This window comes from Choloepus didactylus, chromosome 5 (assembly GCF_015220235.1).
Source record: "Choloepus didactylus isolate mChoDid1 chromosome 5, mChoDid1.pri, whole genome shotgun sequence".
NCBI classification, from domain to species: domain Eukaryota; kingdom Metazoa; phylum Chordata; class Mammalia; order Pilosa; family Megalonychidae; genus Choloepus; species Choloepus didactylus.
The window spans coordinates 65708485-65730784 of NC_051311.1; the positions used below are offsets into that span (position 1 = coordinate 65708485).

The 22300-nt window shown below is 38.3% G+C and overlaps 1 protein-coding gene across 2 annotated transcripts in view; it reads left to right on the forward strand.

Moving 5' to 3' along the window:
- The window catches only part of GRM8 (glutamate metabotropic receptor 8), an 896233-nt gene that overhangs the window by 637897 nt on the left and 236036 nt on the right, over nt 1–22300 (forward strand). The gene's annotated exons all lie outside the window — the stretch shown is intronic.

Consider the following 22300-nt stretch of genomic DNA (forward strand, 5'->3'; position numbering starts at 1 on the left):
GGCATCCTTGTCTTGTTCCTGATCTTAGAGGGAAGGCTTTCAGTCTCTCACCATTGAGTACTATGCTGGCTGTGGGTTTTTCATATATGCTCTTTATCATGTTGAGGAAGTTTCCTTCAATTCCTACCTTTTGAAGTGTTTTTATCAAAAAGGGATGTTGGATTTTGTCAAATGCTTTTTCAGCATCTATTGAGATGATCAATTGATTTTTTCCTTTTGACTTGTTAATGTGTTGTAATACATTGATTGATTTTCTTATGTTGAACCATCCTTGCATGCCTGGAATGAACCCCACTTGGTCATGGTGTATGATTTTTTTAATGTGTCTTTGGATTCGATTTGCAAGTATTTTGTTGAGGATTTTTGCATCTATATTCATTAGGGAGATTGGCCGGTAGTTTTCCTTTTTTGTAGCATCTTTGCCTGGTTTTGGTATTAGATTGATGTTAGCTTCATAAAATGAGTTAGGTAGTGTTCCATTTTTTTCAATGTTTTGAAAGAGTTTGAGTAAGATTGGTGTCAGTTCTTTCTGGAAAGTTTGGTAGAATTCCCCTGTGAAGCCATCTGGCCCTGGGCATTTATTTGTGGGAAGATTTTTGATGACTGATTGGATCTCTTTGCTTGTGATGGGTTGGTTGAGGTCTTCTATTTCTTCTCTGGTCAGTCTAGGTTGTTCATATGTTTCCAGGAAATTGTCCATTTCTTCTACATTATCCAGTTTGTTGCCATACAGTTGTTCATAATATCCTCTTATAATTTTTTTAATTTCTTCAGGATCTGCAGTTATGTCACCTTTTTCATTCATTATTTTGTTTATATGGGTCTTCTCTCTTTTTGATTTTGTCAGTCTAGCTAGGGGCTTGTCAATCTTGTTGATCTTCTCAAAGAACCAACTTTTGGTGATATTTATCCTTTCTATTGTTTTTTGTTCTCTATGTCATTTATTTCTGCTTTAATCCTTGTTATTTCTTTTCTTGTACTTGGTTTAGGATTGGTTTGCTGTTCATTTTCTAGCTTCTTCAGTTGATCCATTAGTTCTTTGATTTTGGCTCTTTCTTCCTTTTTAATATATGCATTTAGTGCTATAAATTTCCCCCTTAGCACTGCTTTTGCTGCATCCCATAGGTTTTGGTATGATGTGTTCTCATTTTCATTCGTCTCTATATATTTAGCAATTTCTCTTGCTATTTCTTCTTTAACCCACTGATTGTTTAGGAGTGTGTTGTTTAACCTCCAGGTATTTGTGAATTTTCTAAGTCTCTGATGGTTATTGACTTCTAATTGTATTCCATTGTGGTCAGAGAATGTGCTTTGAATAATTTCAATCTTTTTAAATTTATTGAGGCTTGTTTTATGTCCCAGCATATGATCTATTCTGGAGAAAGTTCCGTGAGCACTAGAAAAGTATGTGTATCCTGGTGATTTGGGGTGTAATGTCCTGTAGATGTCTGTTAAATCTAATTCATTTATCAGATTGTTTAGGTTTTCAATTTCCTTATTGGTCTTCTGTCTGGTTGATCTATCTATAGGAGAGAGTGATGTGTTGAAGTCTCCCACAATTATTGTGGAAACATCAATTGCTTCCTTTAGTTTTGCCAATGTTTCTCTCATGTATTTTGTGGCACCTTGATTGGGTGCATAGACATTTACGATTGTTATTTCTTCTTGCTGAATTGCCCCTTTTATTAGTATGTAGTGGCCTTCTTTGTCTCTCAAAACATCCCTGCATTTGAAGTCTATTTTATCTGAGATTACTATTGCTACACCTGCTTTCTTTTGGCTGTAGCTTGCATGAAATATTTTTTTCCATCCTTTCACTTTCAGTTTCTTTGTGTCCCTGTGTCTAAGATGAGTCTCTTGTATGCAACATATTGATGGTTCATTTTTTTTGATCCATTCTGCGAATCTATATCTTTTAATTGGGGAGTTTAATCCATTTACATTCAATGTTAAAACCGTGAAGGCATTTCTTGAATCGGCCATCTTATCCTTTGGATTATGTTTGCCATATTTTTCCCTCTCTCTGTTAATATCCTTTATTGTACCCATACCGAATCTCTTTAGTACTGAACCTTTCTCCAAGTCTCTCTGTCCTGTCTTTGTTTCTCTGTCTGTAGGGCTCCCTTTAGTATCTCCAGTAGGGCAGGTCTCTTGTTAGCAAATTCTCTCAGCATTTCTTTGTCTGTGAAAAATTTAAGCTCTCCCTCAAATTTGAAGGAGAGCTTTGCTGGATAAAGTATTCTTGGCTGGAAATTCCTCTCAGTCAGAATTTTAAATATATCGTGCCACTGCCTTCTTGCCTCCATGGTGGCTGCTGAGTAGTCACTACTTAGTCTTATGCTGTTTCCTTTGTATGTGGTGAATTGCTTTTCTCTTGCTGCTTTCAGAACTTGCTCCTTCTCTTCTATGTTTGACAGTGTGATCAGTATATGTCTCGGAGTGGGTTTTTTTTGGATTTATTCTATTTGGAGTTCGCTGAGCATTTATGATTTGTGTATTTATGTTGTTTAGAAGATTTGGGAAGTTTTCCCCAACAATTTCTTTGAATACTCTTCCTAGACCTTTACCCTTTTCTTCCCCTTCTGGGACACCAATGAGTCTTATATTCGGACGTTTCATATTATCTATCATATCCCTGAGGTCCATTTCGAGTTTTTCAATTTTTTTCCCCATTCTTTCTTTTATGCTTTCATTTTCCATTCTGTCATCTTCCAGGTCACTGATTCGTTGTTCAACTTCCTCTAGTCTTGTACTATGAGTGTCCAGAATCTTTTTAATTTGGTCAACAGTTTCTTTAATTTCCATAAGATCATCCATTTTTTTATTTAGTCTTGCAATGTCTTCTTTATGCTCTTCTAGGGTCTTCTTGATTTCCTTCATATCCCGTACTATGGTCTCATTGTTCATCTTTAGTTCTTTGAGTAGCTGCTCTAGGTGCTGTGTCTCTTCTGGTCTTTTGATTTGGGTGCTTGGGCTTGGGTTATCCATATCGTCTGGTTTTTTCATATGCTTTATAATTTTCTGTTGTTTTTGGCCTCGTGGCATTTGCTGAACTTGATAGGGTTCTTTTAGGGTTTGTAGACCAGTTGAAGTCCTTATCTCTAATTTATCAGATCTACAGCTTCGTGGAGTACACTTTCTCTAACTAACCAGCAGGTGGCGTCCACTAGCCACCTGTTCTCCACAAGCCAGATCTCCCCTGCTTAGCCTTTTTGGTGAGTGGGGGAGTGAGGCTTGTGGGGCCCAATTGGTGTACCAAGCTTGCGTGTGTAGTTGGTGTTGCCTGCCCTGTATGTGGGGCGTGTTTCTGGGCAGTCGGGGAGGGGGGGTGGCCCTAACAATCAAATCTCCCTGATGATCCTAGAGTTTTAAAGCTGCTGCAATAGTCTAATCCTTCAGTTCAGTCCTGCAACAGTTTGTCTCTGCCACTGACCCACAAGTCTTTGGTATTGGCGTATGGCTCCTGAGACTTGCAAGTGGGCCCCTCTTCCAGGCTGTGCACCCCGGGTCCTCTGTTGAGGGATGACTGTGCTATGTCACAGGTGAGTGCCGTCCCCCCAGGGCAGTTCTGGGCTGCTGGGCTGTGTTGGGAGGCTCCCAGTCTGCTCAAATGATGGCTGAATGGGGCTCTGTTAATTCACACTGCTCCCCCTTCCCAGCTCTGGGACATTCAGCTGAGGTTGCAGGGAAGGCTAATGTCCACGCCCAGTTTTGTGGTGTGTGCCTGTTATTTGAAGCACTTCCGTCACACTGGGTTGTCTGGGGCAGCTCTGGGCTATGGGGCTGGCAATGGGCAGGAGTGTTTCCTGTCCACCAGGATGGTGGCTGTGAGCGGACACCCCCCTTTTCTTGGGAAGTTGTGTTGTTTAGTGAATTTTCTCAGCCACTGGATTATTGCCTTTTGTCTCAGAGCTCTCTTAGTTCTGCTCTTGACTTGACGTGCCCAAATTTCAATTCTTTGAAGCTTTCTGTATTGAGCTTCTTAGAGTAATTGTTTTAGAAAAAGCAAAAAGGATTTAAAAAAAAAAAACAAAAAAAACAAAAACAACAACAACAACAAAAAAAAAACGGCCCTCCTCAGAGATCTAATGGGTTATTGAAATGCTAATAGACAAAGCAACCAGGGCCATTAAGGAAAGGTGCACAGGGCAGAGAGATCAGCTTTGCTTCGGGATTTGCATATGCGCCTCAAGGCCTGAGCTCCGCCCTTCCCCTTTCTGTGTTCACCAGAACTCCAAAAATCCTCTGCTTTTATTTTGGAGTTTTTCGTGTTGTTTTTTTTCTATGCCTGTCTCCTCTCTGCTGGGCTGGCTGCTCTCAGAGTCTCTGGTGTCTGGTCTCAGTCTATCTATGGTTGGAGTTTGAATCAGTAGAATGAGTTTCCGATAAGAGCAGCCACTGCAATTCTCCCTTCTCCTTCCCGGAGCTGACAGCCCCTCCTCCCCCGGGACTGAGCCTGGCAGGGAGGGGCGCGGGTCCCCTGGCCGCAAAAACTTACAGATTTCGCTGATCTCAGCAGTTCCACGTTTTCATGAGTGTTGTATGAAGTATGCCCAAAGACAGATTGCTCTGTGGTGTCCAGTCCACGCAGTTCCTGGCTTTTTACCTACTTTCCTGGAGGAGTAACTAAAACATACAGCTCACCAGTCTGCCATCTTGCCCCGCCTCCGTCAAGAATGTGTATTTTCAAGATTCACTTTATTTCAGTATGACTTTCCTGGGTACCCATCTCTCCTAGGTTTAAGTGACAACCTCTTCTCTGCATTCAATGGTACCCTGAATATATGTCAGAGAATCTGCAACAGAGATTTTGACTCCTCCCACTGGAAGTAAGAATCTTTAGGATATTCAGAGAGTGAAAGAGAAGGCTCAGAATGGGACAGCATATATGAAATACACATGAGCATCAAAGGTTATGTATATATTCTGAAATATATGTTTAAAAAAAACTGCTACTAATCAGTGAGAAACAAAGGAAACAACTCAATACAAAACCGAGCACATGAGCACTTCACTAAAAAAAGTTAAAAAGGAAAAGATTCTAAGGCTTATTAATAATTTGGAAATGCAAGTAAAAATATAACAAGATAGCAATATGTATCTCCAAGATACATATTATAGCTAAAATTACAAGAAAAAAGATAATATCAAATATTGGCAAGGTTCTGGAACAATAAGGATTCTCATATACTGTTGATGAGAGTTTAATTTGTTCAACACACTCCGTAAAACTGATTGCCATTTTCTACTATTTGTAAAGCTAGGCATTGCATCCAGTTCTTCAATCCCATTTTTATTTATATCCTTGATACAAATACACACCCAGTTGCAGCAGGACACATATAAAAGAATGTTTTTAATGATAATGTTAATAATAGCCAATCTAGAAATAACCCATATGTTCACCAATACTAGAATAGATACATGAATTATAGTACATCTGTATAATGAAAGGTTATTTATTAATGAAAATGAATGAGTTACAGATAAACATAACAGCAAAGATGATTCACACCAGTAAAACTGGAATCAGTCAAGCAGATAAACTATTATATGAAGTTCAAACAGAAAAAAATAGTTTGATTTCATTTATATAAAGCTAAAAATTAACAGGCAAAACTTTGCAAATCAACTTACTACCTTCCCTCCTATGTGGGACATATAGGCAGAGGAGTAATAAAATAAAGACAAAAAAGTAGATAAATAATGGGGGGGGGGGCGGTATAAGGGGTATGGGATGTTTGGGTGTTCCTTTTTATTTTTATTTTTTTAGTTCTTTTGAGTAATGAAAGTGTTCTAAAATTGATTATGGTGATGAATACACAGCTCTATGATGACACTGCAAGCCATTGATTGTATACTTTGGATGGACTATATGGTATATGAATATATCACAATAAAATTACATTAAAAAATAAACAGGCAAAACTAAACTAAAAGGTTTAGAGATGGGCATTTAGATAGAAACGATAAAAACTAAATCAAGGAAAAGATTATCTTGAAAGTCGGGACTGATTTAGATGATTGGTTACCTTTAGACAGATGTGTGACTGGGAGCAGGTTTGTGCATACATGGGGGCATAGAGGGTGGGGGTGGCCGTCTCCATTTTGTAACTTGTGTGGTGGGTACACAGATGTTTGTTTTGTAATAATTCTTTAAAAGATATGACTAGGTTTTATGCAGTTTTCTGCACACAGATAATATTTCATGGTGAAGAATTATACAAAGATAACAGGTGGAGGTGAGCTACTGGAACTGTAAGGTGAGAGGTGCCCTGAGAGGGACGAGGCAGGCCAGTGACGTCTGGGCTGGCTTTTCACATACCTTTGGGCTGAAGGAAATGGCAACAAACGAGGCCAGAGGTGGGTGCGGTTTCTTCTACGAGACCACAGTGTGGAAAGGTAAGCCAGGGCAGCATGAAAGTGCCCACAAAGTACACAGAACACCAGATGTGTGCACTGCTAATGCCCAAACTAGTAGAAAATTCAGGCTTAACCCAGGCTTCCTAACCCAAATAATCCTGAGAGTGTGCAATATTTTTCACATTTAGACAGGAACATGTTCCCCTTATCACATTTTTGCTTGCATGTGCTACAGAGAAGCAACCCTGATATACCCTTCCAAGACAGACCCATCAGAAGCTGCCCCTGGGCAGGTGGCTGACTGGTTTTTGCTGCTCCTACTGGTGTCCCAGTGTAGCTAAAGTCTGACAGGCCTACAGATATGGGGCATAATCAAGCCACCTTCTCCTGCTAACTTCAGTGCTTTGCTTGATGTCACCTCTGCCCCAGGTGAGTTCTGCCATGGTCCCTGAACCCTGGCCATTGAAGTATGAGGAGAATGTTCTCTTTTGCATTATCATGTCGGAAAGAAATGAGTCTCAGCCTAAATCACTGGGTGTCAAGTGTGATAGTGCACACCTGGGGCCATTTTTCCCAGGCTCAGCCTGACGTGCTATCAGGGGCCCAGCATCAGCCACAATCTACTGTGACCGTAGCAGCCATCCCCTCCAAAGACTAGGTGCTCCCTTTAGAATATCAGCCTAGACCATCCACTCTGTTATGGTAATTATGCTCTGAAGATTCCTTACTAACCTTTCTCATCATCTCTTTTTCTTCCTTCCCTCCATAATCCCCTACTCCCCACTCCTCCCTCCTTCTCTCCTCTCTCCACAAACATTTGCATGCCAGGTATTATGCCAGGCAACGTAGAATACAGTAGTGAAAAGATTCAGTATGCTCTTTTTCTCACAGAAGTTACAAGTTCCTGCTTTCTGGTCTTATATTGGGTTATTAAGAACCTCAGAAATGTCTTCATAACTATCTCATGGGAAAGGCAACCTGATCCATATTTATTTTCTCCAGGAGGCTTTTAGTCCCCTATTAGCACATCACTCATGGCTGAAAAGAGCAGTGGGAGAGAAGGACCTGCCCACTATCCAATGACATTAAGCCTTTGCAACAAAAGCAACTAATCCCCAGGCCCTTTTCTGGGCAAAAATATCCAGTCTATGTAACTTATATCACATACAACATATTCAAACACCTGATTTAATATTAAGAACAGAACACTGAATTTGATTTAATTATTACAACAAACCATTTGACATTCAATAAGGTCTATACATGAGCAGTTAAGTGAAAATTTGAGGGAAGGAAGGCAAGATAGAGGGATGGGAGAAAGACACATCCAGGGAGCAAGAAGAGAAAGGGAAAAGAGAAAAACTCAGTAATAGGATCTGAAATGTTTCAACACCTTATTTTGAGAGCTGAAGAATGTGATTACCTTATCTCTGCCTTTGAAAGGTTAATTAATTGTTTAACAAGCACTTTGGCTCTTTAACTGCTCTCCCATTGAAACATCAGAGGCTTCACTGGGAATGAATCAAACACAGCACAAAACTAGGAAGAAAAGAGATAAACAGCAGCAGAGGCAAAACCAATGTTAATCTAAGGCAGATTAAATTTAAATTACGGCCTTGCCTATATGTTTTTCAATCCCACAATAACCCACTTGTGTATTATCATGAAGAGAAAGAGATAATTGTGGATGCAGCAAATATGGAGACCAGGTCTCTCACTTGTCCAGGATTTCTTGCTTTTCCTTCACTATTCCTCTCACTCCTGTGGTCTGCTCCTTCAGTATATCCCAGGGCAGGGATCACAAACTTTTTCTGTAATGGTCCAGTTAATAAATATTTCAGGTTTTGCAGGCTAGACAGTTTCTGTGGCAACTGCTCAGCTTTTCTATTGTAGAACCAAAGCAGCCGTGAACAATACATAGCTCAGTGAGTGAGGCTGTGTTCCAATAAAACTTTATTTGTGAAAACAGTATGGCACATGGGCCATACTTTGCTGACCCCTACTCTAGTGAATAAGAGTAAAAAAGAGTACAGATTTTGAAATAGGGCAGACTTGAGTTCAAATTAGCAGTCATTTATGAACTTTATAAACTTTGGCAAGTCACTTAACTTCTGAACAGCAGTTTTCTCATCTGCAAATTGGGGATAATAATGCCTGTCTTATAGGGTCATGAGAAATAAATCAGATCATGTATGAAAACTGTCCAACACAGTAATTGAAACATATTTTGCCTTCAGTAAGGGGCAACTATCATTATGAGTCATTCACTCACTCATTGATTTGTTAAATTAGTTACTCAAAAGACATTTAGTGAGTGTGTATTATGTGTCAGGCGTTTGATAGTGGACAGTATACAACAATACATAATATCTATCCCTGATCTAAGGAACCACATAGTATAGGAGGAAAAATATGTACAAGTATTTGCAGGGTAAGGAGAAAGAGATACAATAAATCCAAAATGCTTTAACAATTAGTAAAGCCATGTTCAATTTAATCTTGGTGCTTTCTGGCTTTGAATGATGCTCTTTATAATTAGGGCAGTTGTTAATTTATTTCCAGATATTGGGGTTAGGACATCTCATACAATCCAAGTAAAACCATACAGAAAAGGGGTGAGGGTGGGAGTTACCCATGGGAATTGACCAAATAATTAATGCAATGACTAAATTAGGAAGGCAAAAACAATCTCCAAATCTTTTTTTAAAAAAATTAGCCATGTCTTTGAGGAATACTTGCAGGGATACATAACCATTTTAGATTAGATATATGGATTAGGAGAAGCGAAGAGCATTTAAACCAATGTGTTTCTAAATTTACCAACTGAGAGGAATCCTTCCTATCTCTGCCCCTAAAACTATGCATATAAAAACTGAAAGTAAATGCACATTGACCTGATGCCTGGACGTCTGTGTATGTGGAAATGAGACAAGGTCCTTGCTCTGTCATAGGTGATTGGGTCAGTTTGGGAGACAAACCCACAATTCTTCAGATTTTTGAGTTTCAGCCTATATTTTCTTGTCATTGATAATGAATAGGAGTTAGGATAAATGTATGCACAGTGCTTGCTGTCTAGTTTGCAATCTATGTCAACATGTCATTGGCAGGGGTGGCATCTGTGGTTTTGAGATCATTGAAAGAGCACCTTAGGTAGATGTGAGCTCTCAAGAGTCACTGACAACTCTGGCAGTGGTGAGCAGCTTATGCAGATATGAACAATAGTGGGAGGATAACTCTCTAAAAGGGTCCGGAGTTGGAGAAGAAGACAATGGCTGATGCCACAGAGCAGTGGAGAACAACTTTTGTTAAGTAAGATCCCTGTTAGGGACTTCTAAAACAATGTGGGGAAATTTGTTGGGGGCTGGATGTTCTGTATTAGCAGGTGGGCTAAGACTCTGCAGAATATGAAGTATAATAATATGTCGGCAAGAAGGTGTCAAAGAACTGGCAGCCTAACCATTTATTTTCTCTACATGCTCACTGTTCCTTCAAATATTTATAAAGTATTTATTTATAAGCTCCCAAATCACTTCTCATTAAACACTAAAAATATTTTTTGCATGTGTGTTAAGCAATCATATAGGAGAAAGAAGAAAAAAAGTAGCAGTGTAACTCAAGTGCATGGGAAAATCAGTAACATAAAGAGGAATTCTCCAGGTGTCAGAATGACTGGCCTCCTGTGGAAAGCACTGGGGACTTTGCTCATTGCTGGAAGTGGCACCTGGATATCACTAAAAATGTTGGAGGAAATATAAATATCTCTGGGCAAATAGCACAAAATTAGTTGTCCTTACATCCTCCTAAACAAAGCACAGTACTAATAACATTAGTCAGAAGTGCACAGGGGCAGATAACATGATAAAATGGGCACATTAGTGATAAATAGGTTACTTACAGGAGTTATAAATTCAGAACTCTCCTTCCTTCCTTTGCATTATTAAATGAATTGTATTGTATAGCACTAAGGATCAGGACCTCACTATCAGAGAGAAATAATTCGGAAAATAAACACACAAATATTTAATGTATCTGTATGCACTGCATTTTTTCAATTCTAATATCATCTATTGTAAAATAAACTATTGATTTTCTGGGATATAATGGGCATTAAATATACATAGCAACTAAAAAGCAAGTCCCAGTTATTTGGAAACTTTACCGTGTTATAATAAGTGCCTCTTGGTCAAATACATCTGCTATATATATTGTCAATACTCTTGTAGAAATATGAGCAGGTGGGGCAGACAGGTTTAGAGAGTGGTGGGAGAGCTTATAGTAGACAGTCTTCTGCTAACAATCTCATTGCCTCATATACCCAAACTACCAGTTGTGAACTTGCTAATTTATAGCAGAGAATAAGCCACTCATGTCTTAAGAAACCTGGGCTCCAGTTCCAGTTTTGTATCTTACTAGCTATGCAATATGGGGTGATTCTCCTACTCATTAAGCCCCAGCTTTAATGAGACCCTTTGAGACAAATAACCCTGGAATGTACAGATTGGGTTTCATCATCCTACTTTTACACTCTTACAGCATCTGTACTTCTCCTTTATAGAAATTACTGTAATTAAATTATTTGTGTCATTATTTGTTCATTGTGGCTGAGAAGTATGGATCACATTCTTCACTCATTTCAAGCTTCTCCCTCAGTACCTGGCATATGGTAGATGCTCCTATATTTGTTGAATAAATGAAGCTATTATACTCTCTAGGCATAAGTGCTTTGTCAGTAAGATGAGAATAGCACACTAAACACTTTCAACAGAGCCCTTTCCATCCTAAAATCCTGTGATTAATTTTCTTTTAATGTATCCTCATTTAAAATTTTGTATCAGAGGAAATTCTAGTTAAACATAAATTGTTCACCTATGTATTCATAACAAAAGATTTCCTGTAGTATTCAAATTTTATAGGATAATTTTAGAAGTAAAAAAAAAACTGGCTTACCAAAAAATACCCAGCATGCAGGGTACTTACTATAAGTCCCTGGAGGGGAGGGATCATATTTTACTGATCTTTTTTATTTGTAGTTCCTAGCACAGATCCTGGAAAGTGGCAGATAATCTTTGCTGAATTAATACAAGAGGCTAAAAAGAAATGGTAGCAAAAATAGGAAGAAGCAAACAGTGTAATGGAGAAGTTTGTCGGCAGAGACTCCAGGAATTTGAAGGAAAAAAAATGAGATTCGAAAAAGGTGCTTGGGTGGTAAAGTTTTAATAAGAATTATTTATAGACTTTCAGACAAAGACTTCTAAATCAGAAAATAGCTTTCAGCTTATTAGTGACAAGAATAATTTTTAATAATCTAAATTTAAAGCAGTAGACAGGGGACCTAATACTGGATTGAAAGTCTCTTCTCTTCCCAGCACCCTTAGCCAGTTTTGTGACTCTTTCTTTTCCTGATATTGAGATACGATGTGCAACCATAGACAGGACTGGGATCTGTCATAAAGAAAGAAGCAGCGAGCAAGCCGAAGATGCAAAAAGTCCTCCAGGCATCTGAGTACCTCTTAATGGAATATCGTTTATGAAAAAAAGCTCTGGTGTTTATTCTTTTGATAGAGCACTTCTAAGGAGTGCTCCTAGTTTATCAAAAAGGGGAAAGCTGCTGCTTAAGAACTGTTTTAAGATGCTTGAACAAAGATATTTCTCTTTTAAAAGGATCTACTTTTACTGTCATTTTCCCTCCTCTCTCTCAGAGAATCTTCCACATTTTTCCTCCAAACTACACACAAATGTAAAAGTGGCTCTTTGGAACATTCAGTGGCTCTTTATGGACAAAAACCTTGAGCTATTCAATAACAACAACAAGACTAAAGATTTTTCAAAATCAGATTTCTCTGTGGTGTTATTTGATGATTTTCCTTGAATTTAGAGCAGTAGCTAATCAGTTAATCATATAACTGTTAATCATATAACTGTTAATCATATAACTGATACGTCTTTAATATAAAAACAAAATGTAAAAAGAAGTCAATATCTTTTTTTATATTTATGAGTCCTAACCTCTGAAAGCAGTTTCAAAGAGGAATTAATAAGTCACAATATTAAAGATCAGACCTTAATGTTGCTAATGTTTAAATGCACTGATATTGCTGATTCGAATCGAAGACAATCAACAATATCTTTATCAAGGAAAAAATAATACAGTGAATGAATGAGCTAATTTAATTTTAATCATTCCTAAGCATCTGTGTCCTGCAATTCCTGTGCTCCCACCTCCCGCATTCATGTCATGGCACACTTAGAAGATAATGACTTTTATGTGGTGCCCTGTGTTTAACAGATGAGGCTGGAAGTTCCTTTCTCCTTCTTTCCTGACACCCTGAAGGCTGAGGGGATCAATGTCTTGGTTTTATCAGTCCATGCATGTATGGCTCACCAGTGTACTTTAGCACTCTGTCTAGAAATGTGATTCTGAAACTGATTCATTTGTTGCTTTTTAAAATTATTTTTTCTTATCCAGGTTTTGTGCTTGTGTACATACAAACCCAATGGCAACTGCTATATGAGTCTCACCTTTATCATTTGGCTAAATGGTCAGCAGCGGTTTTTGTTGCCATGGTAACTTGCTCAGAACATTTGTCACTTGCACTTGTCTGGGGGTCATGGGACACTCTTGGGCTGATCCTCTTCTAGAATCCATTTGCACTTTTCTCCTTTCTTATGCTTACCACACTAAAATGTAGTTTCTCTTCCGTTTTGTAATGTGAATTCCTGGAGGGCAGGGACTCTACGTAATTATTTCCCCAGTCTGTAACCGAGCACATAGCATTCAGCAGGCTCCTTAGAAGCCTGAGTTTTTGACCTATTCAACAGTCCCACTGAACATGATAACTAATATGAAGCTGGCACCACTGAGATGCTTTGAGTATAAATACCAATTTGATGAGAAATAGTATAGATAAAAACTTGGGTAGGATGAACACTCACTACAGGAAGACAAATTATCATCCTGTTTAGGGAAGAAAGAATCCCAAAAAGATCACAGAAAATGTTATCAGCTGCATTTAAGGATTATGACTAGGGAGAAACACGCTGCCTTTTATATCCCTTGGTTGTTAGGAGACAGACAGTTATAAATCTATTCTGTGGCTATTTGGGGATTATCAAATCTCTGGTAAGCAGTACAGGAAAGCTGGGGTATGGATTCCATTGAGTCTGCAGTGTGAGTAGGGAAGGAAATAAATGGGAAGAGGCCAGCGGGTTGAGAGATGGAATAAGAATTGGAAAAGATTGAATTGTATTGTTTGAGTTAGGTAGAAATAATGTTCAACCCGAGTGCAGTTTATATTGCACTGAATCAGTTAATAGAATAGAGGACAAAGGTCTGTATTGATACATTTCAGTTCTCAAATCACTGTGCAGTATCAGTGAAGAAGGCTAATAGAATGCCAACTAAGATTAGGTGAAATATTAATAATACATAATACTTCTACAGAGTGTCTAATAAAACCAAAGGCACTCGGAGTTGGAAAGTATCTTAAAGGTCATATCATCTACCTCTATCAGTAATGTCTCCTCAAACTTTTATAATCAAGACACACTTATAAATTGGAATTTGGAGCAACACACTTGGAGGGATTAAAACATTCAAAAACTAACTAATAAGTCAGCAGTTATTAAAACTCAGCCTCTACCATGACAAGTTTGACAAGTATGAGGTGGCCATCTAAAGCGAAAAAAAAACAGCAGTGGGGTGGCAACACCCCCCCACTGGAATGCAGCCCACACTCACTCAGGCCCCACACACCTCACCATAAGGATAATGGGAGGATGGCAGACTCATGCATTCATTTCTTGCTGAACCCGGCTTTGTAAGATTTCCCTTTCCCAAGTAAAGCCTAATCCTTGTGTAACATTGTGGAATTTAACTGAAACCCTAGTGCATAACAGGTGGCTGCTTTGAAGGGACCTATGTGACAATATATTCCTATATTCTTTCAGCAGATAACCCATTAGCTCCCATTTTTTGAAGTCTTTCTCCTAGAGTGCCCGAACATTTTGGGACTTACTTGGTGCACAGAAGGCATAAATTCTCATTCCAACAATAGGTCAAGAGGAAAGGTGAAGTCTGGCAGTCTACTCTTGTTGTGCTCAAGTCTTGTCCTCTGCCCTGGGGACGTCCTTGCTAGTCCAGGTGCTGTGACATCACAGTGGAGCCTCAGTTCACATGTGTGCTCAGCTCTTGATCCACAAAGCATTTTGATGTGTCTGCATCTAGAGAACCTTCCAGTATTAACCAGATGTTGTGCCCAACAGCTTTGCCCGTAGGTGCCTGTCTTGGGCCTGTGCTACCAGCTTCCTCAGAGGAATTTTATTAGGGTTGAGTTGCACTTCCCTCCCACATTTCTTTAACTTTGAATATTGCAGATCAACTGTTCCTGTCTTACTTCTCTTCCCCTCCAGAAGCCCTGATTTTGCATTGTAGTGCCCTTAGAGAGTTGTGGGCTAGACCATTTATAAAATAAATTATTTTCTGCTTTTGTTCTCCCTGAACAATGGGCACCTTTTCCTCTTAAAATTACAGAACAAAGGGGGTAACCACTCAAAGGATTATTTACAGAACAAAAAATATCTTCTTTAAGATATATACCTGGAAGTTGGCAAATTTTTAAGAAGCTTCTTTAAAGGCATCCCATTTAAGCTCTATCTTAATAGACGTGTACTTTCACACACAATCTTCCAACCTGAAGACAACTATCATAGTATCATTAAAATCACAGCCTTCCAAGATGAAAATTTCCACTTATTAATATGTGACTTTGGCTAAATCTCTGTACTTCAGTTTCCTTAACTGTAAATTGGAGATAATAATCACAGTGCATAGCATACATCCTGGGTTATTGTGAGAATTAAATGAATTAGTATAGGAAGTGCTAGAACAGCGCCTTGCACATAATAGGTACTATTTATGTGCTAGCTGTTATTATTAATTATTATTATTATTTTACAATCCTTTACCTCAAACTCTTGGTATCAGATGTATTTTGAAATTCCTATATTTTGGATTTTTATTTAAAGGGCAATATGGAGATATACCATCTATTATATAATGTCCTCAGTGTGGCATGGGGCAGAATCCCATAAACAAATACACTAATATTTCTGCAATAAAACATGTGAACATGTACAATAAGTGGCATAAGGAATATAAACAGCTTGTCCTCATTTCGGGTCAGAATTTGCCAATAATTGAGTTAAACATCTTTCAGTTTTCAAACTTTTTGGATTTCATAAATGCAGATAAAAAGTTGTAAATGTGTTATTATAGTTTTTGTTTTTGTTCCTCTTTTTGTTAAACCTTACAATGTACTGTCCTAGTTATTCTCTGTATGGTTCCCAGTTTGCCACTAACTTGCTTGAACTGAGGCTCTCACAGTGGAACGTGTTATTTTGGATGTGACATGCTGGGCTCACACTAAAATTGATATATCACTCTCCTAATGTTGAGATTAATGCTTTTGGGATCAACTCACCAAACTATGGGTTTCAGTAAACAAAACCTTTATTTCTTTTTCATATTCTAATCTCATGTGTTCTCCTCTTTTTTTGTGCAATGTGTGTTTGGAAAATAAGCTTCTTCCTATGAAATTGTTTCTCCCCATGAAATTTGATTTTTTAGGCTTGGCCCATTTTCCCAGTCTGTTAAGATAATTTTGGATCTGTCATCTCAATATCTGCTATTGCCCTCCATCAAATTTAACTTTGATCAGCATGTCTTAATCCAATTTGGTGAGAAAAAAAATATTGAAAAGGGCACTGCCAAGGACAGACTTAATGTTGCTCATTAGTGAACATTAGTCGGCACTATTTGGAATAGTCACCCAACCAATTAAAATCTCTCGAGCTGTATGGCAATTCATATTTCCACCTTTCACTCTAAGATTGTCAAAAAGACATTTGGCTGAGGTTTTATTAAAATACACATTTGATGAGATGAAACGGTTTCAGTGGCTGAGAGATTCCAAATGGTGACGAGAGGTTACTCTGGTGGACATTCTTATGCACTATATAGATAACACCTCTTAGGCTTTAATGTATTGGAATAGCTAGAAGTAAATACCTGAAACTACCAAACTCCAACCCAGCAGTCTGGACTCCTGAAGACAATTATATAATAATGTAGATTACAAGGGGTGACAGTGTGATTGTGAAGACCTTGTGGATCACACCCCCTTTATCTAGTGTATGGATGAGTGGAGGAATGGGGATAAAAACTAAAGGACAAATGGGGTGGGATGGGGGGATGATTTGGGTGTTCTTTTTTCACTTTTATTTTTTATTCTTGTTCTGGTTCTTTCTGATGTAAGGAAAATGTTCAGAGATAGATTGTGGTGATGAACGCATAACTATGTTATCATACTGTGGACAGTGGATTGTATATCATGGATGATTGTATGGTGTGTAAAAAAAAATACACATTTGATCTGTCTACATAAATCTCATGATAGGTACTGTAGTAACCTGAAAAAAGGAAGAAATTAAGGGGAATATTACCTAATTTGTCATTATAAACCCATGTTACCTTTTAGTGGTGGCTTCCTCTCTCTTAGGCATTGCAAAAATCTGTGTGATAATCTCTCCTCAGATTACCAAGCCTATATTCTTTAGTCTAGATATGACAACTTATTCCGTCTTTCCATTTTTGAAAATTAGAACATCTGTTTATCTCCACTTTCATGACACCGCTTCTATTCTCCCCAGATTATCACAGATTATTGAAAACAATAAAATGTGCAATACCTTTGATACACTGATATATGTGAAAGGTGACCATAAAAGTTATCCAAATAAAGACAGTTTTAAGAAGGAAAAGGGGAATATTAATAATTATGCCAGAAATACAGGCATAATCTGGTCCTGTTTTAGGCAAACCAGAAGCTCTGGTCACCTTATATATAAGTGGACATGACTGAGAGTCTTCAATTAATTTGGAGTGAATCTCCTCACCTGGCTTGGGGCTTCCAATCTCCTCACCTGGCTTGGGGCTTCTTGCTAATATTGGCACTGACCATCTGTAATGGACAGTTGTCCTCAATGACAGGGAAAGATAAATAGAGCAGCACCCCACTCTCCACCTCCAAACATTCATTAATCACTCCCTCTGTAATGAACAGAAGATATGTGACTCTCTGTCTCTTCTTGCACTGAATGACATTTTAAAAAGCAGAAGAAGCAGAAGCAGGAGGAGGAAGGAGAATGAGGAAGAGAATATTTTTACTGACATATATATAAGCTTTTCAAGCCTTAGTTTATTATATGTTGTAGCTTCCATGATTCTGTATTTTGTAAATCTTCTCCTTTTTGCTTTTTGTCCTCCTATCATTTGCACAAATCCCTTGAAATTTGCAGTTTCAGTGATCCCTGTTTATCTCTTTAGATGTGACTTCTGCCCTTTTCTTTGTTTTCCCCATTATTTGCAGAAGTAAAATAGTAATTTATTTCTGAATAGCCTAATAAACCTCTTGAGTTTTCTTCCATTTCAGAATCTCAGCCATGGTTTTATCCTTCCTTTTATCAGGACTTTTTGAAGTCTCCCTTCCTGACTTCCACACATCTGATTAAATTTAACATTCCTCTCTCAAGCTCTCAGGATCCCTAGGATGTCATAGTCACTTTTCCTATGGCTCCTGTCATTTTTACAACCCCAATCTACTGGAAGGCCAGAATTAATTTGAAAACTATCAGTTTCTCTCATTGCTTATTCTATTATCCTCAGCATAATTTACACGTTTCTACTAAGGGATCCCTTTTCATTTGATTTTCCTTTAAGCCTTTCAATCCCTGGAGAAAGTGAAAGAACTAAAAGAACCTGTTACAAAATGGAAATTTAGAGTAATTCAGGAAGTCTTATGAAATCAAATCCTAGTAGAATAGGAATGTGGACATGGTATTTTAACAGTCATGACAACACCTCTGCTGTAATCTATCAAAACATGTGCTTTGCACACAGAACTCTAGAATCATTAAATATGAGACAGGACAGAAAGCAGGCTACTGTAAGCTATGGAAACTTTCTCTCATTAAAATGGCATATATTGATTTGAAACAAGTTGTTAAGGAGCTCCCTTTATTCTTATATTTCTACTAGGAGCCTTTAATCTACTCTTTTGGAAGGAGTAGTCTGGCAGTAGCACTTGAGAGGCTTGTCTCTGCCTTCTCACTTCATTAGCTTCCTCCTCAGCAGAAGGAGGGCTGACTCACCAAATGAGTGAGGCAGTTCAGGCTCCAACTGCCCCAGACACCATTCACGTGGCTCTGAGTGAATAAGCGACGAGAACTACCCATTCTCAGGCTCTGAGAGCCCTCAGTATCCTCCTCCTGGTTAAAGCAGCTGACCCCCATCCTGCCGCAAGTCTGGGTCCAGCTGGTTCCAGGGTTGAGTTTAGGGAAGGAGTTAGGAGGTTCTACACATTCTCCAATCATAAAAACCTGTTTTTATTATTATTATTATTATTATTATTTTTTTTCTAACAGGCCAGTTGTTGCTGATCTTTGTACATTTGTACTCTAACGGCTAGAACCTAGGAACTCACTAGGGATGAGGTAGGATTTAGACCAAAAAGTTCACCTTGGACTTTCTATAAAAGTATTGAGAGGTAGTATTTAGAGGGAGTGCTTGGAGTGCTCTTTAAAGGAATGGCATTTTCATCTACTTTTGTTAATTCCCTCTCAGAACTTTAACCAGAAGTTTTGGCAGTCTCATTAGCCAAGGGCATTTTTTTATGAAAAGAATAATTATGGAGGGATAATTGCACTAGAAGTAATTAAAACATTATACAGCCATACTGATTTTAATATTGTAGCAGTGTTGCATTACTAGCCAAGCTGATCAATGGACTTCAATAAAAAGTCTAGAAACGTATCCAAACACCTGTAGTCGTTTAGTTTATAATAGAGGTGGCATTTCAAATCAGTGGGACACAATATGTATTATTCAAAATATAGTGTTGGGACAAATTTGGAAAAATAATTTTAGATTCATTGTTATTTCATTCTCCAAAATAATGTTCAGCTGCAGTAAGGAATTAAATAATGTCTAGGATTTTTTTGAATATTTATTATGTGCCAGACACTGTGCTATGCACTTTAAATGGATTATACCATTTATTACTTTTAACAGTGCTATGAGGTAGATACTGGTGTTAATCACATTTTATAATTAAAAAAATTAAGGCATAGAGCAGATTAAATCATAGATTAGTGAAGGCAGAATAGAGCACAGAGTTAAAAGGAGGATTAAGGATGGCTTCCTACCTCCAAGCTCTAACCCATTATGCTTTACTACCTTGAAAGTACTGGAAGAAATTACTGGTGATTAGATATATGTGGTTGTAGCATAGAGAAGATCTTTTAAAACTTAACCCCAAAAACAAAAGCCAAGAACGAAAGTATTTAGCCGCATACAATTTAAAGCCTTCTATATTTTCATTTGAAAATACCATAAATGAAGTAAGCCAAATCAGTGTTATTTTAAATGTGTATGACAGAGGATGGATTAATATATGTAATAAATAGAGAGCTCTTAAGAAAAACTTAGTACCTCAGGAGAAAAACGGAGAGGGACGTGAAGGTAATACACAAAGGAAATGCAAGTGACCCCATAAAATGAAAATGGTCAGTCTTAACTATTAAGCAAATAAATGCAATTAAAACCAAAGACATTAATCCACAAATTTATGTGAAATCATAGAAATTTGGAAGCCAAACTTTTTAACCGTAGGGAGTTGATTAAAAGCAATAGAATTTCATGTAGCATTTAAAATAATATTTTAAAGAATATAATGAAATGGCAGAGTACACAATGTACATTGCCAAGGAAAAAGAGAGTATTGGGGCGCAAATTCCATTTATAAACAAGACATGGGTACGAATAAAGACTGGCGTGTAACACACCAAACTTAACAGTTGTCATCTCTAAGTGGTACGTTTAAAGTTGAATATATCTCTTTTCTTTTAATCTTTTCCCTCTATTTCCCAAATATTCTGTAATTGACTCTCTTGAAAGAGGCATGGGTCATGTATATATTCAGAAAAAAAAATGTTAATTGTGAAATAAGCATGCAAATCCAGGGCCACCTCAGAATATTATTTTCCTTTTCTAGTTATAATTTAGTTTACAAAACTCATACTTACAGTATTTCATTTAACAGAAAAGTTACCCCTGGCAGGTTTCTGCTGCTACTTGTAACAACCTAATTTTCTATTTAACAAATTTTGGAAAAAGAAGTCTCTTTCAAAGAATACATTATTGGGATTTCTGGTATTCCTTCTTTATTCAAGTACTCCTCCCTTGCAGTTCATTTGAGCACTTCATCCATGGTTTCTCATAGTAAAGAACACACATATTTTACCTCAGTTAATCAATATGCAGCCTTCATGCAAAGTAGCAGAATAACGCAGTGCCACGTTGATGCTCTTGGTCCATATTTGAGGCATTAAGTAGACAGACTGTGGACTTAGCTGACAGGTGATATGTGTGCTTTTTTTATCATCACAAAACTTCTGGATTAGAGGCTCTCTAAGTTCCCTCCAAAATCTGACACTCTTGGACCCTGTTCTCCTCGGCTCACCTGGTCCTGCTCATTGGTTCCAGCCACCAGTTCTTATTCTTAGTAATTCCGTTTATCTCCTCCCTCAAGTCCAAGGCAAGACCATGTCATTTTCTTTATGTATTCTTTGATCCCTAGAGAAGCATGGCCTTGTCGTTTATGAACTCTGGGTTCATCACTTTTGGCTCCCATTCAGAAGTGTCTTCCACATTTCCATGAGCCACAACTCAGCCTGTGGCTCTGGGGCACCCTCAGAAATTGTGTGGTCTCAGCACACATCATGCCGTTGATTCCTGTGAGGTGACTCTTACCTGTCCTTTCTGTCTGCGCCTCTTCCTTTCTCTCCCTCCCTCCCTTCTCTCCTCCCTCTCTCCCTCTCTCTCCCTCCCTCCCTCCCTCCCTCTCTCTCTCCTTCCCTCCCTTTCCCTCTCTCCCTCCTCCCATCCCTCTCTCTCCTTCTCTCCCTGTCTCTCCCTCCCTCCCTCTCTCCCTCTTTCCCTCTCTCACTTTCTCCCTCCCTCCTTCCCTCTCTCTCCCTCTCCCTTCTCTCCTCCCTTCTTCCCTCTCTCTCCCTCTCTTCCTCTCTCTCTCTCTCTCTCCCCTTCCCTCCCTCCCTCTCTCCTTTTATCTTCTTTTGAGTTCATATGCCCCTAAAAGCTCCAGTTTCATTTAATTCTTTCTTGGCAGATTCTATTTGAACTTCTAGGTCATCAGCTTTAGGCTATTGTTTCTTCTTAAAAATTAATATAACCATTAGCATCTCTTCACTTAATTTCAGTTCAGTGTTTCCTGCCTCAGAGGAGACCTATCTATAATGAAGACAGAAGGAGTTTTTCCACAGACCACAGGCCTTTCCTGAACCCTTTATATCCCCGGGTAACTGTAGGTGCCTTCTCTGTCGTTCTCCCCCCACCCCCTTCTGCCTCATCCCAACCCCAACTGTACTGGACAGCTCACTAATTAGAAGACTGAAGTCAAAGATTCACTTGCATTCCAAGCTCAGACACGGGTCATTGCGTTGACACATACAAATCAGTTTTACTGAATTTGTATTTTTTAACAGTTATGGTTGGGCACACGTCTCTCCCCTATAACCAGTGCTCCTAACGTCTGTGGAGTTATTCAGGAGTTTTGAATTCATGGATGCCGAAGGTGATATAAGACTAGAACTATTATACATACTATGTGATTTTAAATTTTATGTTCATAAAAACATTGATCATCCTAATTATGAGTAAATGTTAGAAATTTATTCTTAAATTTTCTGCTAATACAGTGCAATTGTTATTTTGTTCATAAACCGTAATTGCATGTAAGTTTTTAAAAAAGAAAAATTTTGTTGTTAAGAAAATATTTCAATGCCCCTAGTCTATTTAATGTCC